The sequence below is a fragment of the Schistocerca serialis genome, chromosome 7 (genome assembly GCF_023864345.2).
Source record: "Schistocerca serialis cubense isolate TAMUIC-IGC-003099 chromosome 7, iqSchSeri2.2, whole genome shotgun sequence".
NCBI lineage: Eukaryota > Metazoa > Arthropoda > Insecta > Orthoptera > Acrididae > Schistocerca > Schistocerca serialis.
The window spans coordinates 592187377-592205003 of record NC_064644.1 but is presented as its reverse complement, the minus strand read 5'-3'; the positions used below and the strand labels follow the sequence as shown (position 1 = coordinate 592205003).

At 41.6% G+C, this 17627-nt stretch overlaps 1 protein-coding gene across 1 annotated transcript in view; it reads right to left on the bottom strand.

Annotated features, from left to right (window-relative positions):
- LOC126413269 (myrosinase 1-like) overlaps window positions 1–17627 on the bottom strand; it is a 328262-nt gene that overhangs the window by 142883 nt on the left and 167752 nt on the right. The window lies entirely within an intron of this gene.

Here is a 17627-nt window from a genome sequence, read left to right as displayed (position 1 = left end):
GGAATATGTTCCCAGTTACTGCAAAATTTCAATCTCACATTGTGATGCACTTGTTATCCACACCTCAACAGGATTATGTCTGCAGGAAACTGGCAATATGTGCACTGGTCTGACAATGCACCACTCTTGTTTCACTACATTCTTAGAGTAGGACTACATGTGTAACTTACTTTCTGAAGTTCCTAAGTTGTTTCCAACAAAGAAACTTTGTGAACTGTGTCAAAAACCGGAAAAAGGAGATTCGAAGGTTGAAATGGTAATATTATTTGATGTAAAAAGACGACTGGCTAAATTCTGTGTGTTTGGCTCATCATTATTGCTACTGATTAGAAATTGGTCAAGTATCAAACCGACAGATCTGTTATCGCCGTGACTGCCACCGCAATAGGCACACAGAATTACGGGAAATGGTGAATAAGGTGCTTCAAAATTTTTGTATTAACCGATTTTCTACAAATGAGTTTCGCCTTAAAGAAGAAAATTGCAGAATATACAGTTCTGCTTATTAAAGGCTACGGCGCCAGTGAGACACTTAAATCTTGGTCTTATTTTCATTCAACAATGTCAAATCAAATTATTTTCAGGATCTGGAGTAATTATGGAACGTTTTCAGGCAACTGAAGTACACTCCTGGAAATTGAAATAAGAACACCGTGAATTCATTGTCCCAGGAAGGGGAAACTTTATTGACACTTTCCTGGGGTCAGATACATCACATGATCACACTGACAGAACCACAGGCACATAGACACAGGCAACAGAGCATGCACAATGTCGGCACTAGTACAGTGTATATCCACCTTTCGCAGCAATGCAGGCTGCTATTCTCCCATGGAGACCTTCATAGAGATGCTGGATGTAGTCCTGTGGAACGGCTTGCCATGCCATTTCCACCTGGCGCCTCAGTTGGACCAGCGTTCGTGCTGGACGTGCAGACCGCGTGAGACGACGCTTCATCCAGTCCCAAACATGCTCAATGGGGGACAGATCCGGAGATCTTGCTGGCCAGGGTAGTTGACTTACACCTTCTAGAGCACGTTGGGTGGCACGGGATACATGCGGACGTGCATTGTCCTGTTGGAACAGCAAGTTCCCTTGCCGGTCTAGGAATGGTAGAACGATGGGTTCGATGACGGTTTGGATGTACCGTGCACTATTCAGTGTCCCCTCGACGATCACCAGTGGTGTGCGGCCAGTGTAGGAGATCGCTCCCCACACCATGATGCCGGGTGTTGGCCCTGTGTGCCTCGGTCGTATGCAGTCCTGATTGTGGCGCTCACCTGCACGGCGCCAAACACGCATACGACCATCATTGGCACCAAGGCAGAAGCGACTCTCATCGCTGAAGACGACACGTCTCCATTCGTCCCTCCATTCACGCCTGTCGTGACACCACTGGAGGCGGGCTGCACGATGTTGGGGCGTGAGCGTAAGACGGCCTAACGGTGTGCGGGACCGTAGCCCAGCTTCATGGAGACGGTTGCGAATGGTCCTCGCCGATACCCCAGGAGCAACAGTGTCCCTAATTTGCTGGGAAGTGGCGGTGCGGTCCCCTACGGCACTGCGTAGGATCCTACGGTCTTGGCGTGCATCCGTGCGTCGCTGCGGTCCGGTCCCAGGTCGACGGGCACGTGCACCTTCCGCCGACCACTGGCGACAACATCGATGTACTGTGGAGACCTCACGCCCCACGTGTTGAGCAATTCGGCGGTACATCCACCCGGCCTCCCGCATGCCCACTATACGCCCTCGCTCAAAGTCCGTCAACTTCACACACGGTTCACGTCCACGCTGTCGCGGCATGCTACCAGTGTTAAAGACTGCGATGGAGCTCCGTATGCCACGGCAAAATGGCTGACACTGACGGCGGCGGTGCACAAATGCTGCGCAGCTAGCGCCATTCGACGGCCAACACCGCGGTTCCTGGTGTGTCCACTGTGCCGTGCGTGTGATCATTGCTTGTACAGCCCTCTCGCAGTGTCCGGAGCAAGTATGGTGGGTCTGACACACCGGTGTCAATGTGTTCTTTTTTCCATTTCCAGGAGTGTAGATGAAAATGTACATATATGGATTAAAGGAAAAGGTAGAGTGGAGTATGTGAAATTTAATGGTGATTGTACAATTTATTATCATAAATAAAGAAAAGAAGAAAGATTCATAAGTGGAAATAAAATTCTAGATGAAAGGATATCAATGATACGATTCGCTGATGACATTGATATCCTCAGTGAAAGTGAAGAAGAATTAAATGATCTGCTGAATGGAATGAACAGCCTAATCAGTACAGAATATGGATTGAGAGTGTAAATCGAAGAAAGTAATGAGAAGTAGCAGAAATGAGATCTGTGGAAAACCTAACATCAGGATTGATGGTCGCGAAGTAGACGAAGTTAACGAATTTTGCTATCTAAGCAGCAAATAGCCAATGACGGACGGAGCAATGAGGACCGCAAAAGTAGACTAGCACTGGCGAAAAGAGCATTCCTGGCCATGAGAAGTTTGCTAGTATCAAACATAGGTCTTAATTTGAGGAAGATATTTCTGAGAGTGTACGTTTGGAGCACAGCATTGTATGGCAGTGAAACATGGACTGTGGGAAAACCGGAACAGAATAGAATCCAAGCATTTGAGATGTCGTGCTACAGAGGAGTGTTGAAAATGAATGAGGCTGTTCTGCGCAGCATCGGAGAGGAAAAGAATATGTGGAAACACTGACAAAGAGAAAGGACAGGATAATAGGACATCTGTTACTTCATCAGCGAATAACTTCCATGGTAGTAGAGGGAGCTGTAAAGGGCAAAAACTATAGAGGAAGACAAGAGTTTGGAATACGTAGAGCAAATAGTTGAGGACGTAGTTTGCAAGTGCTACTCTGAGATGAAGCTGGCACAGGAAAGGAATTCGTGGCGCACCGCGTCAAACCAGCCAGAAGACTGATGACTCAAACAAGAAAAAAGTGCGTCCCAAGAAAAACTCATTCGGCCGGAAAATCCTTGGTTGAGGAGCTATGTATTGTTTGTGTGGTGTCACCGCCAGACACCACACTTGCTAGGTGGTAGCTTTAAATCGGCCGCGGTCCATTAGTACATGTCGGACCCGCGTGTCGCCACTGTCAGTGATCGCAGACCGAGCGCCACCACACGGCAGGTCTCGAGAGACTGACTAGCACTCGCCCCAGTTGTACAGACGACTTTGCTAGCGACTACACTGACGAAGCCTTTCTCATTTGCCGAGAATATAGTTAGAATAGCCTTCAGTTGAGTCAATGGCTACGACCTAGCAAGGCGCCATTAACAGTTTATATTCTTTATAACGTACCGTCAAGAACGAGGTATACAAATGATGGATTAAAGTTAAGTATTCCAGCAGCTACGTACTTTTCTTTATAGCATTCATTCCGTATCCTGTTTCAGACCTCACGCCAGCCTGCGTGAGTTTAACGCGTGTATTTCGGCCTTCTCTAGCAATACATCAGTTTGTATGTACTTTCAGTAATTAAATTTGTCTTAAGTACACAATAATGACACCAATATTTACAGTACGAGTTGGAAAAATCAATTTCATACTTTGTAACAAAATAGACTTCAATTCAGAAAAATCTTCATACACTAACCAATGGTGTAAAGCAACTAATAGACAGCATTGCTAGATCTAGAAATAAGCTACAATATCTTCTTCCTTGATAACTAATTCTATTCCAACTCTGAATTTTTTTTCAGATACTTGCAGGTAATTTAGATCAAAAACATTATATAGATTTTTTATATTCACATAAATATTCTTTTGTGTGACGTAATCTCATATTTAAATGTTAAACATGCAACTATATTTAAAAATAAATTTAGTCGATGATCATTAAAATCATTCACTGGGAACATGTAACTAACAAAAGCTAAAAATTGGCGGTGACGTGTTGTAACGTCTTCCTCTGGTGTAATCGAACCATTTTATTATTTATGCGTGTGAAACAGAGATGACTTTCTTTGTCGACATTTTGACATAAGAATACTTGACTTCTGTACCTCTCGAGTATTTTAATCTACTGTCCAAAAGTCATGAAAAATTCATTCAGTTTAACTGATCTTGTATCCGTTTAACTGATTTTATCATTAGTTTTGTTGTTATTGTAAACAAGGTGAAGTATTTAAGTTCTCGCAGGATTGACTCGTTAAGTGTACAGATAACGCAAGTCGAAGATAACGAAAGGCTATCATATGTGTAATATAGACGTGGTCATCGAGATAAGCATTTAATGGAGTAACAGTATGAAGGACCACTACAATTTGAAACATTCAGTATTTGACATATCTCGCTTTTAGGGAAACGCCCTTCCGTCCACCTGAAGAGAACACAAAGTTAGCATTCGGTTTGGTCACGGTAGCCTGCAAAATACCTCTAAATATACCAAGTACCTTTGTTCACTATGTCCAATAGTCTTTCCCTTACGAGCCGTAAAGCTCTTTACATAAAGATTTCTGCAGAAACAGTTGGAATGTCAGGCCAACTGAAGTAATGAACTGATTAAAGCTTACTCAACGGTATATGATTGTAAATGCTCGAAATATAGTAAGGATAAAGTCTTTTATTCTGGACCTCATTTAACGTTTTGATAAGAATGAAAAATCTTCAGTCTTCATTTTTTAATATGTTAACTTTTAGGAAGAACTACCACAGACTGCCTCTCCCTTCCCACCCTCATTCCCGTCCTCCCCTTATCAATGGTCGAAGCAGATGAATATCTTGGCTTGTATGTTTAACTGCGTTTCTTAGGGAATTCCCGTGCTGCATCAGTCAGCAGTGAAAGATATGGGGCCATGGTGATACAGATTAACAGTTGATATACGAAAAGATACACGTAGTTCTTCTACTAGAATTGTACCCTGAGTAAAACGTCTCACAGAATCTGAAGTCGCCGTTACGGTGCCCAGACTTGACATGGTTACCCTTTTTGTTCATCTCTTCCACCAAAGGCACTCGTCTCTGAAAATAGAACGCACACATTTCTGCCTAGTTTAACTTATGCATATTACTTATTAAAGCTCTTTTAGTCTTCAAAGACAGTGCCTAATCCACTATTCAAATAAGACATACTTTTAGCATTCATATCATTCATTTTACTAAATCATCATCATAACCCCGTGCTAACTCCTAGAGGCGAGGTTTTGTTTTTCTGGAAACTCGACGTTCTTCATTCCTCTCTTAGCCATCCTTTTAGTTTCGCAGTGTAAAGACTGTAGGCTGATGTTATCCATTAGGTAGTATTTTCTACGTCGCTGTTATGTACATAGTTCTACGTAGTCAGCACGTACACAACTTTCCCACTAGAGCGCGCCCTGCTAAGCACAACAGCGCAGGCGCAGCGCTCGTCCGTCTCCGCACCATGAGATGGCGCTGTCTTAGAGACGGACCAAATTCTGCTTCCGCCGATCCGCATATTAATATTTAATGCAGCCAATGAGATTGCTGCTAACGTAGAACCTTTTCTCCTCGCGGGTCACACTCGCGCAGTGATACCTGAATGCACGAGGTATTATAAAGGGTGTACAGACCTCCGATTAGTCAGTCTGCAATAGTCTGCATTAGTCTTCATTAGTCTGTAGTCAAGTTTAAGTCTGCGCCTAATTAGATTATCACATTCCTGTACATAGCCATGAAGATAAATGAATAGACACTTTGTCAAGTATCAGAGATATGTGAGAATAAGATTAACATACCAAGACCAAAGGAACTTCAGAATGTCAACTGTAAATAGCATCCAGAACCAAGTTAAGTCATTTTTATGCTTGTTATTATTTTAATAAATGTGTGTGAAAATTAATCAAGTTCTGTTTAAAGTTGGTCACCGTCAATCTGCTACTCTAAGCGTGCAAGTGGCATTTCTATCGTCTGACCTAACGGTAGAAGATAAACACGAGACATATTGCAGACACTCGCCTACTTCGCTAGAGCGACAAGTCAAATAATCAGACGGTGTGTGTAGCGAAGGTCTTACAGTACGCACACCACAGTCGCTTTGTCCATTTACACTTCATTCTGGATGACCCAACCATTTTTTCCAATCCTTTTTATGATCTGCAACTGGCTGCTAATAATCCCTCTTTTAATATGTCCATATACCCTCTTATGTCTGTCAATTTCACCTTCTCTGTCTCCTCTGACCCAAATTCCGAAATCGTCTAAATGTGCTCTTGTCATTCTCGCAGTGCTCGAATTCCAGCGCCGAAGAATTCTAATTTCAGTTACCTTTGTCTTGTGTTGTTGCATACTGTTGCTTATGAAGAACACTCAGAAAATGTTCATTATGCGAAATGTATTTATCTATAGCTGCTCTCGTCTACACATTTTCTATGCATTACTAATTGCTACTTATTCTGCCATCAAACGATTAAATCTTGATTCTTCTTTTACCATATCTTTCATATTTAATTCTTTCGCCTTGGCAGACACCATCATCTTAGCGTTTTTAAGATTTATCTTCATAGCACATTGTCCACGGCTATTCTTCAGTGCATCCAAACTGGTACTAGCAATATTCATATCTTCAGCCAGCAAAGCTATGTCATCATCAAAACCTTATCTTTATATCATCTATTACTACTAATTACACAGCTCTACAAAATAAAATTTTTTTTTTCATTGCCAGGGAAGTTTGAACGAAAATGGGATATTGTTATGATACTCATTCCGAGTATATTTGTACTTTTTCCAAATTGGCTCTGGTTTTTGAGATATAGGTTATTTGTGGAAATGAGAGTTTCATGTGGATAATATCGACTGCAGGGTCCATATATGGTGTAATGTATTTGCTACCTGTTTTTTAATTAGTGATATTGTACTATCTTTATTAAACAATTGCGCTCAGGGAGTGCATCTGTGTGGTTGAGGATTACATCATGCAAACATCACACTGTCAGCATGTGTTCAGTCCTGTTGTGTGGTGCGTGTGTTGAAGATATTGAGGGTTGTGCAGATTTGAATTCGGCAGTACTCGACATTCATTTGTTGGCCGAGGTAATCCCCGCAACAGCCGATAGGTAGCGTTCAGTGTAAACAAGAAAAATGGCGATGGTCGAAAGTCACACACATGTGCAGTGCAGCTTCAAGGAGATAGAACCTTTTCATCGTGACGTAGCAAATAAGAGGTGAGTATTCATTTCACACAAAACAATTAATGATGTTTGTTGGATGTGATTGACATGCAAATACAAGAAAGTTCTGCATAATATGTAGTATTTGTGCAATTTTGTTTTAGGAAAACATGAGTTCTTCACGCCGTCTTTGCGTGAACCATCCAGATGAGTTCTGCTACATTTGTGGTGAATACGTTCTTCAAAAGAACAGGAAGAATATCACTCCTTTTGTGAAGGAAGCGTATCTGGCATATTTCGGAATTAAACTTGGAGATCAAGACAAGGCGTGGGCACCCCATAAAGTTTGTAAATGCTGTGTGGAGTGCTTACGGCAGTGGACAAAACGAAAAAGGAAAAGCTTAAACTTCGGAGTGCCTATGGTATGGCGAGAGCAGAAGCACCATACAGATGATTGCTATTTTTGCATTGTTAATGTGAAAGGTTTTAATAGGTTCAAAAAACGAAAGTGGGAATATCCCGATTTGGAGTCAGCAAGAAGACCGGTGGTGCACAGCAACGATGTTCCTGTACCAACCTTCACAACATTACCCACGCTAACATCATCAGATGACGATGTGCACGGCGATGAATGTACAAGTAGTGGTTCGGAATACGAAGGACGTGAGTCACAACCCCAGCAGTTCGACCAGAAGGAGCTCAGTGACTTGATACGAGAACTCAATCTTTCAAAGCAAGCATCAGAACTCTTAGCATCCAGGCTTAAGGAAAAGAACTGTCTTCATCCAAGTGTTAAAATAACAGCTTACCGGACGAGAGAAGAAAACCTTCTTCCATACTTCAACCAAGAAGAGGTTATAGTGTATTGCAGCAATATACCTGGACTTTTACTTGAATTGGGGCTGCCGGAATATAGACCAGAGGACTGGCGTCTCTTCATAGACAGTTCCACTAGAAGTTTAAAATGTGTTCTCCTACATAATGGCAATCGTTACGCATCAACAAAACTTTGTGAAGCATATGCTAACATCAAGATGGTTCTGCAGAAAATTCAGTATATGCAGCACCAGTGGTTGATTTGTGTTGATTTGAAAATGGTGAACTTCTTGCTTGGACAACAAAGTGGATACACAAAGCACCCATGTTTTATCTGCATGTGGGATAGTAGGGCAAAACACGAACACTGGAAGCAGAAAACATGGCCTCCAAGGGAACATATGGCTGTTGGTGAAGCAAACATCATTAATGAACCTCTGGTTAGTAGGGACAAGATTGTTCTTCCACCATTACATATTAAGTTAGGACTAATGAAGCAATTCACCAAAGCTTTAGACAGAAATGGTAATTGCTTCACATACATCTGCAATACGTTCCCTGGACTCAGTAGTGAAAAACTTAAGGCAGGAATATTTGATGGTCCTCAAATTCGCAGGCTCATCAACGATACCAATTTTACAAGTGTCATGACTGTCACTGAAGCATCGGCCTGGAACAGTTTTATCGCTGTTGTAAAATGTTTTTTGGGCAATCATAAAGCTCCCAATTACGAGGAACTGGTCAAAAACATGCTCACTAACTTTCAAAACTTAGGAGCTAACATGAGCATAAAATTGCACTTTCTTCACAGCCACTTGGATCGATTTCCTCGTAATCTAGGTGATTTCAGTGAGGAACAAGGAGAGCGGTTCCATCAAGATATGAAAGGAATAAAGATATAAAGGAAGATGGGACAGGCATATGATGGCAGATTATTGCTGGAATCTGCAACGTGACTGTTCTGAAGAGACCTATAAAAGGAAAGCGTGCAGGAAGCGGTTCGTCATGGACGGAAAATGATATACTTATAGAGAAACTTTTCAATTATGTTTTATACGTGGACAAATGCCTATCAGGTTTTCATAGAAGCTATTTATAAAGATTATTTTCTTTTTTCATTGTAGTTTGTAGCGCTCGAGTTCAGTATTAGCAATTTTTTCTAATTTTTTGAATAAATCATGCATTATCTCAAACACTGGAGCCAAACTGCATAAATGGTTGCTATATTCGTCCTCAGCACCACTAACCCATCCTAAAGCCACTCAAATATCCTTGGCAAGAAAATGAGTGTTGGTTCAAAATGGCTCTGAGCACTATGGGACTTAACAGCTATGGTCATCAGTCCCCTAGAACTTAGAACTACTTAAACCTAACTAACCTAAGGACAGCACACAACACCCAGCCATCACGAAGCAGAGAAAATCCCTGACCCCGCCGGGAATCGAACCCGGGAACCCGGGCGTGGGAAGCGAGAACGCTACCGCACGACCACGAGATGCGGGCTAAATGAGTGTTGACCAGTGTTATTCTCCCTACTGTAGTTCCCATTCTTACCGACACAGAATGAGTTCACTGATAAAAACCAGTCTCTTTCCGTAGGTGATTCTAGCTCCTTTTCTTATTTCTGTTGTCTGATCCACCTTTCATTCCAATTTTTACATGTCCATTACGGGAGAGTTCTTTGGTATGTCTTCCTACAGTTTGCTGGTCCCTTACGATATCCGCCTGCTACTTCGGAAGTATTTACGTTCCACTACGGATCTTTGGAGTGAGGAACCCCTAGGGCGCAGTGGTGTCACGTAAGTGCGTTGTGTTTGAAGGAAAGAAAGAGGGCAGTTGCTATGCGGCTTTTGTGAAGAGTCAGTTGTATGGATGGAGTTGAACGTGGCGGCCAGCCCACTGTCAGATGTGTGCAGTCCTCTGTGGACCCTACCATTTAGCGCAGCACATGCTGTTAAGCGCAGGCGGTGCCCAGCCGTTTTGTGTTTGAGGTACATGTTATTGTCAGTTGATGCAAGGAGCCAGTGCTGAGCCGGAAGAGGCTGGTTGACAGTTTCCTGTATCGGAAAAGCTGTCGCCTGATACTTCTGTTGCCACTCGGTTGAAGGGAAGGAGTGCATGATATTACATTGTTGTTGTTGTTGTGGTCTTCAGTCCTGAGACTGGTTTGATACAGCTCTCCATGCTACTCTATCCTGTGCAAGTTTCTTCATCTCCCAGTACCTACTGCAGCCTACATCCTTTTGAATCTGCTTAGTGTACTCATCTCTTGGTCTCCCTCTACGATTTTTACCCTCCACGCTGCCCTCCAGTACTAAGTTGGTGATCCCTTGATGCCTCAGAACATGTCCTACCAACCGATCCCTTCCTCTAGTCAAGTTGTGCTACAAACTCCTCTTCTCCCCAATTCTATTCAATACCTTCTCGTTAGTTATGTGATCTACCCATCTAATTTTCAGCATTCTTCTGTAGCACCACATTTCGAAAGCTTCTATTCTCTTTTTGTCTAAATTATTTATCGTCCACGTTTCACTTCCATACATGGCTACACTCCATACAAACACTTTCAGAAACGACTTCCTGACACTTAAATCTATACTCGATGTTAACAAATTTCTCTTCTTCAGAAACGCTTTCCTAGCCATTGGCAGTCTACATTTTATATCCTCTCTACTTCGACCATCATCAGTTATTTTGCTCCCCAAATAGTATAACTCCTTTACTACTATAAGTGTCTCATTTCCTAATCTAATTCCCTCAGCATCACCCGACTTAATTCGACTACATTCCATTAGTTTTTATTTCTTCTCCGTGGATTTTAATACCTACTCCGAACTTTTCTTTTGTTTCCTTTAGTGCTTGCTCAATATAGATATTGAATAGCATCGGGGAGGGGCTACAACCCTGTCTCACTCCCTTCCCAACCACTGCTTCCCTTTCATATCCTTCGACTCTTATAACTGCCATCTGGTTTCTGTACAAATTGTAAACAGCCTTTCGCTGCGTGTATTTTACCCCTGCCACCTTCAGAATTTGAAAGAGAGTATTCCAGTCAACATTGTCAAAAGCTTTCTCTAAGTCTACAAATGCTAGAAACGTAGGTTTGTCTTTCCTTAAGGGGCTCCGGAACGCCCTATACTTGCAATGTTAAAATAACGCTTATAAATTACATCTTTCCTCACAAAGTATTTGAGGTAGGAAGTTGAACTTTTTACAGATTATTTATTGGAATATGGGCTACAACTTAACACAGGGATTTTACAAAATATTTGTTCAGTTATTAAAGATGATTTTTTTTTTCAATAGTAATGAAAATTCACAACATTTTTTTGCAATTTTTTATTTATATATTCAAAAATATACAGTTTTTTGGAAAAAGGCTGTGTTAAATTATGCAGAAGGTACTGTGTAACATTTACTGAAAGTTTGAAACAAATATGTTTGGAAGATCCTTAGAAAACATGTAATTAGTATGAGAAAATAAAAGTTTAGGGAATCGAGGGACAAAGATTGGATTAACTTTTTAGTACATTCCAGGTCCATAGGATGGATTATCTTCATCCTCTGCAAACTCCTCCTCCAGCTTCCTCTTGTTCCTCCTCCTGTTTACTCTTGCTTGTATTTCTAGACTTTACAGCCCTGTCTGCAGCCCGAAGGCGTTCCTTGTCTAAAGAAAGCATCGCTCGTACCATGTTAGAACCTATCTTTATTCCCATATTTCTAAATACCTTGCACCTTATAATGTTGCCATCATTGAAAGTCGCAACAGCATCATACACACCAAAGTGAAGTGTTTCTATTCCAACAAATACAGTCTTGGGGATTCTCGACCATATAACACTATTTACACTTTCATTGGGGTTTTGAGTTTTTCCGTGAATACACTTTTTCAACAGTTCAGGTGCTGCTAAGTCTCTGAAAATAGGTTTTATCACCTCCATTATTGCATGAGGCAGACTATGCTTATGAGTGTACACTTCACCAGTTAGCAATCCTTTGTTATATTTACACCAACTGTCTTCTTCTTTGGGACACAAGCTATGTTGGGGATTTTCATCGGTTGAAGAAGTATGAAAAAAAAGAGCCCAAACAGCCTTCTTCATTTCGTCGACACTTTGTGTATTTTGCCTAATAGCCATTCCATAATAGTTCTGTATTTTGTCAATTACACTGTCAGTTAACTTCCCTTCCCATCCAACACTTTACCATCACTGAGTTTTTGTTTCTTGTACGAAGCTTTCAGTCGCCGAAGTCTTGTTCCCATACGCTTCTGTACGTGTCCAATACACTCAAATTTCTGCACTACAACATCATCACCATAGGGCTTCAGTCCTTGAACATGTTTGAAACTTTTAGAATCACCGTCACCAATGTAATTAACATATCGCACTTCATCACACGCCTCAGAACGCTGGAATATACTGGCAACACCAGCCACTTCCATTCCTCCACTACTGCCACTATAGTTAGCTTTGCAATTATTTTCATGTGTACCTTTTTTGTGAACATCTACAATACTTTGATATTACTGCTACATCTAAAACTTTCCCTGTATACATAGTGGTGGCAGATACTACACCATGAAGAGATGTGTGTCCCCGTTTATGCCAGGTACCATCGAACGCTGCAGTCATATCTCTGTTACCATTATTTTCCATTACTGCCTCTTCCACAGCGTTCTTCATAGATTCTATACAGACATCTTCTACTTTAGACCCTATTAATTTATTATAGGTCGTAAACTTGGTTGGGGGATTTGGAATATTCATGATGCCACAGAAAATTGCACCTGCAGTAGCACCCTTACCAACTGAACGCAAGGAATAAACAAATCTCATGTTGTGTTCGTAGATTTTGCTACCATTTTCTTCAGTTGCAGTTACTGCAACACTGTTCCAAAAGGTGGTCATGTATGAACACTTATCATATTTCAGTCGTATTTCACTAGCAAGTCCTACATGCTTTATTATGGAGAGTTCCAGACCAACTTCACTACAATGAATACATCTTACACAGTTTGAAAAAATTCCTTTGAGAACCGACATATCAAATATTTCATTTACATCCGATTCGCCCATAAAACATTCATAGTTTTCACTCATTGAACCAAGCTTCTTCTGTGAAGTATTTTCTTTCCCACTTTGACTGTTATGGGCAGGTGTACTTGAGAGGTTAGGTTCACTCACTTGGTTATCGTCTTTATTGTTTACAGTAATAACACATACCTTTGGCTTTCCAACATTTCTCCTATTCTTAAAAGCCTTCAGAGGATTTCTAATAACTTTATTTTTACTCATTATTATACTTCAACAAAACAGAGACTCAAGAAACAGAATTAATTACAAATATTTTCGAGATAACGACAGAGTAAATAAACATGAAACAATCGACAATCACACCAGCGATATATATTGAACCATCATAGGTTAGCCACAACACATACTTTATCTCACATCACTAAAATGTACCTGATGAACACGGACGTTAATAATAACACCATTTGACAGCAGTTTAACAGCGCCACAGTGGGTCACGCCCATGTAGAACACATTTCAAAAAAAATTTAAAAATAGTTGTAGTCTTCGGAATTGAATAAATTATATATCTATTAAAAGGTAATAGTCTGTAGATTCAGAAAGCGCAAAAAAGTAAAAATTGAACTTTTCATGATTTTTGAGCCTTTCCGGAGCCCCTTAATCTATTTTCTATGATAAGTCGTAGGGTCAGTATTGCTTCACGTGTTCCAACATTTCTACGGAATCCAAACGGATCTTCCCCGAGGTCGGCTTCCACCAGTTTTTCCATTCGTCTGTAAAGAACTCGCGTTAGTATTCTGCAGTTGTGACTTATTAAACTGAAGTTCAGTAATTTTCGCATCTATCAACACCTGCTTTCTTTGGGATTGTAATTACACTGAGGTGAAGAAAGTCACACAATACCTGCCAATATCGTGTCCTTAAGGCCGGCGTAGTGCAGCAGCTCCTCGTAGGAAGTCGTTGGAAGTCCCCTGCAGAAATACTTGCTTCTCTGGTCGACCATAACTGCGAAAGCACTGCCGGTAAAGTTATTTGTGCACGAGCTAACCTCTCGATGATGTCCTATAAATGCTCAACGGGGCTCAAGTCGGGAGATCTGAGTGGCCAAATCGTTCGATCGATTTGTCCAGAATTTCTTTGAACCAGTAGTCAGATATTGTGGGGCAGTGATTTGGCGCATTGTCATTCCATCGTTGTTTGGGAACATGAAGTCCAGGAATGCTTGCAGATCGCCTTCAAGTACCCGAACATCCAGAAGACCGTGCCCATTCCACGTAAGCACAGCCCACACTGTTATGGAGTCACCGCCATCATACACAACGCCTTATTGACAAATTGCATCCATGGTTTCGTGCGGTCTACGCCACACTCTAACCCTACCATCAGATCTTAATAACTGAAATCGGGTCTGTGGTCCAACTGATACGATCACCGGCCTAGGAGAGGCGCTGCAGGCGATCTCGTGCTGTTAGCAAAGGCACTCGCGTCGGTCGTCTGCTGCCACAGCCCATTAACGCCAAATTTTGTATCGCTGTCCTAACGGTTACATTCGTCGTACGTCCCACATTTATTTCACGCAGTGTTGCTAGTCTGTTGTCTCTGACAAATCTACGCAAACGCCGCTGCTCTCGGTCGTTAAGTGAAGGCCGTCGGCCATTGCATTGTCCGTGGTGAGAGGTAATACCGAAATGTGGTATTCTCGGCACATTCTTGACACTGTCGATCGTGGAATACTGAATTTCCTAACGATTTCCGAAACTGAATGTGTCATGCACCTAGCTCCAACGATCATTTCGCGTTCAGCGTCTGTTAATGCCGTCGTGTGTCCATAATCACGTCGGTAACCTTTTCACATGAATCAACTGCGTACAAATGACAGTTCCGGCAATGGACGACCCTTTTGTACCTTGAGCACGTGACGCTACCGCCATCTGTATATGTGCATATCGCTGTCCCATGACATGAGTCACCTTAGAGTAGTATTGGTACAGAAGGTGGCTCCAGTATTAGTATTGAGAGAGCAACGTATGTTTTCTGAATTGATTCTCCCTATGTACTTTGCGAAGCGTTCGAAGTAAGGTGTTACCGCTTCCTTTTCTAGCGTCTTCGAATGTACGAGAGTGAGTCAAATGAAAACCTTAAATTTGTAATAACAAATCGATATTTCACGCCGTTATCCTGTAAGTTGATAAGCGTGCTGCAAACAGCGTGCAGAATGGCCTGTAAGTGGCAGAATTGTGCAGATGCACACATACCGTCGCAGTATCAGTATAAAGATGGCCACCCCACTTGCGGCTTGTACCAGAGAAGAACAGCGTTCTGTTACTCGGTTTTTGCGTAGTGCTGGTGTGAAACCTATTGAAATTCATCGACGAATGAAGTTTCAGTACTGTGATGCATGTTTGTCACAGCAGCAAGACTACGAATGGAGTAGGAAGTTCGCAAATCGTGTTACTTCAGTGGAAGATGCTCCTCGTCCAGGTCAGGCACAACGAATTGTGACTCCACAGAACACTGCAGCAGTTGAAGCCTCAGTGAAGGAAAACCGCCGAGTGACACTGAGCGACATTGCAGCATGTTTACAGATTAGTCATGGGTCGGCACACCACATTGTGCATGATGTGCTCTAGTTTCACAATGTGTCTGTAAGATGGGTGCCACGGTAGCTGACTCCTGAAATAAGAGAATGACGTGTTGATGCTTGTGAAGAACTTCTTCGGCGCTTTGAACGAGAATGTGATGGCTTCCTTGCAAGAATCGTTACTGGTAACGAAACCTGGGTACACTTCCACTAACCGGAAACGAAGAGAGCGAGCAAGGAATGGCGCCATTCCTCATCACCAAAACCAAAGAAGTTTCGAACAGAACCATCAGCAGGGAAGGTTATGCTGACTCTCTTTTGGGACGAAAAAGGCGTCATTTTGGAGCATTACATACCTAGAGGGACCACTGCCACCAGTGCATCTCCTAAGAAATCATCTGCGGGCTGCAATCAAATCAAATCGACGTGGATTGCAGTCAGCAGGTGTCCTTTTGCAACATGACAATGCAAGGCCCCACACTGCCCGTACAACAGTTGCAACAATCACAGAACTGCATTTTGAGTGTCTTCCTCATCCACCATACTCACCAGACCTTGGATCACTCAAAGACGCAGTGGGAAGAAAGAAGTTTCGTTCTGATGAAGAGGTATGCCACGCGGTGCATAAGTGGTTGCGCGGACTACCAAAAGAATTTTTTTCTAAAGGAATTTATGCACTTTGTAAGCGCTGGAGGACTCGCATTGAGCGTGGGAGAGATTATGTTGAAAAGTGATAGACCTTTGAACCACTTCTGCACAATAAATAACATTTAAAAAATATTTAACATTTGACTCACCCTCGTATCTGGTGGCAATGTGACTGATTAGGTTGTGTGATGAACTTAATATTCAGCATTGATTACTTTGACGTCCATAATGAACCCGCGATAGGCAGTTTTCATTCACCAAACAGATGGAAAATATTACTTTATTTTGTTAATATTGCCGATTCTTGAGACGAGCGAAATATAATTGTATTAAGTGTACTATATGCTATGTGTTGTACTAATTTATGCGATTTTTGTTGTAGTAATTACTCTAATAAAACCGTAATTTATTTGAATTTTTCCAGTTGCTTCACTTTGGTCGGACTAATACTCCTATCTCATGCTTTTTATTAAGTAATGATGAATGACTATCTTGTGCTTCATGTTACTGTGGATTATTAATTTTTACTATCTCAGAACGATATCTATGAGGAGTCACAGCTGTATGTTAGGGCGAACCGAACAGCGAAGTGGCGCCTGCCGAGTTCTTATCAAATTGTTTTCAGATGGTGTGGTGTTGTCAGTCCATGTGTGAGTAATTGTATCCGTGATTTAATCTTTTATTTTCATACATATGGATAGGAACTTGCGATTGGTAGGCTACAGATGTTGTTTATTAATCTAGCCATACCAGAACATCTGTAAAATGCTGATAGATTATATCGTTGGGTAGTTCATGCTTCGGTTTAGTCACATTCTCGTGTTGGATACAGTTCTCTCTTTTTAACAGGCGCCGTACAAATTAACACTTTAATGTGTTGTTTGAGATCTACATTTCTTGATAACCTTCTTGCTTTTGAGTCCACAGTTAACTTTTGATGAATCTTCATAAATTTTGCTCGTTTCGCTCTGCCGGATTCTTTTTTCAGAATCAAAAACTTGATGTTCAGTTCACTTAATTTGCCAAACTACAAAGCTTTATGCTGAAACAAATATTTTATTTTGCTTTAATAAAACGTGTACAACGCGTGGTTTTATCTACAACGGCAAACTTACTATCGTCAACTGAGTTGAAACTTTCAGTTAACAAGCATGACGTAATGTGTGAACTCATTACCATTCGTATCTCACCCGTCATGAGAGTTGTTTCAATTGTTACTGAGACATCTGAACTGACTCAGTATTTAAGGACATGCTGGTAACTCCCAGGAAAATATTTTATTCTGTACTAAGTGCTGTTATCGTTACCAAGCTAGTGTTCGGTACTAATTTAGTACACTGTATGTGTTCAGTATCGCATATTAAGAATCTGAGATTCAGGAAGAGTCCACCATTCTGATTACGTTGACAGCCGGCTAATAAAACGGTAGTAAGAGTCTTTTTTACGAGAGACGAGACC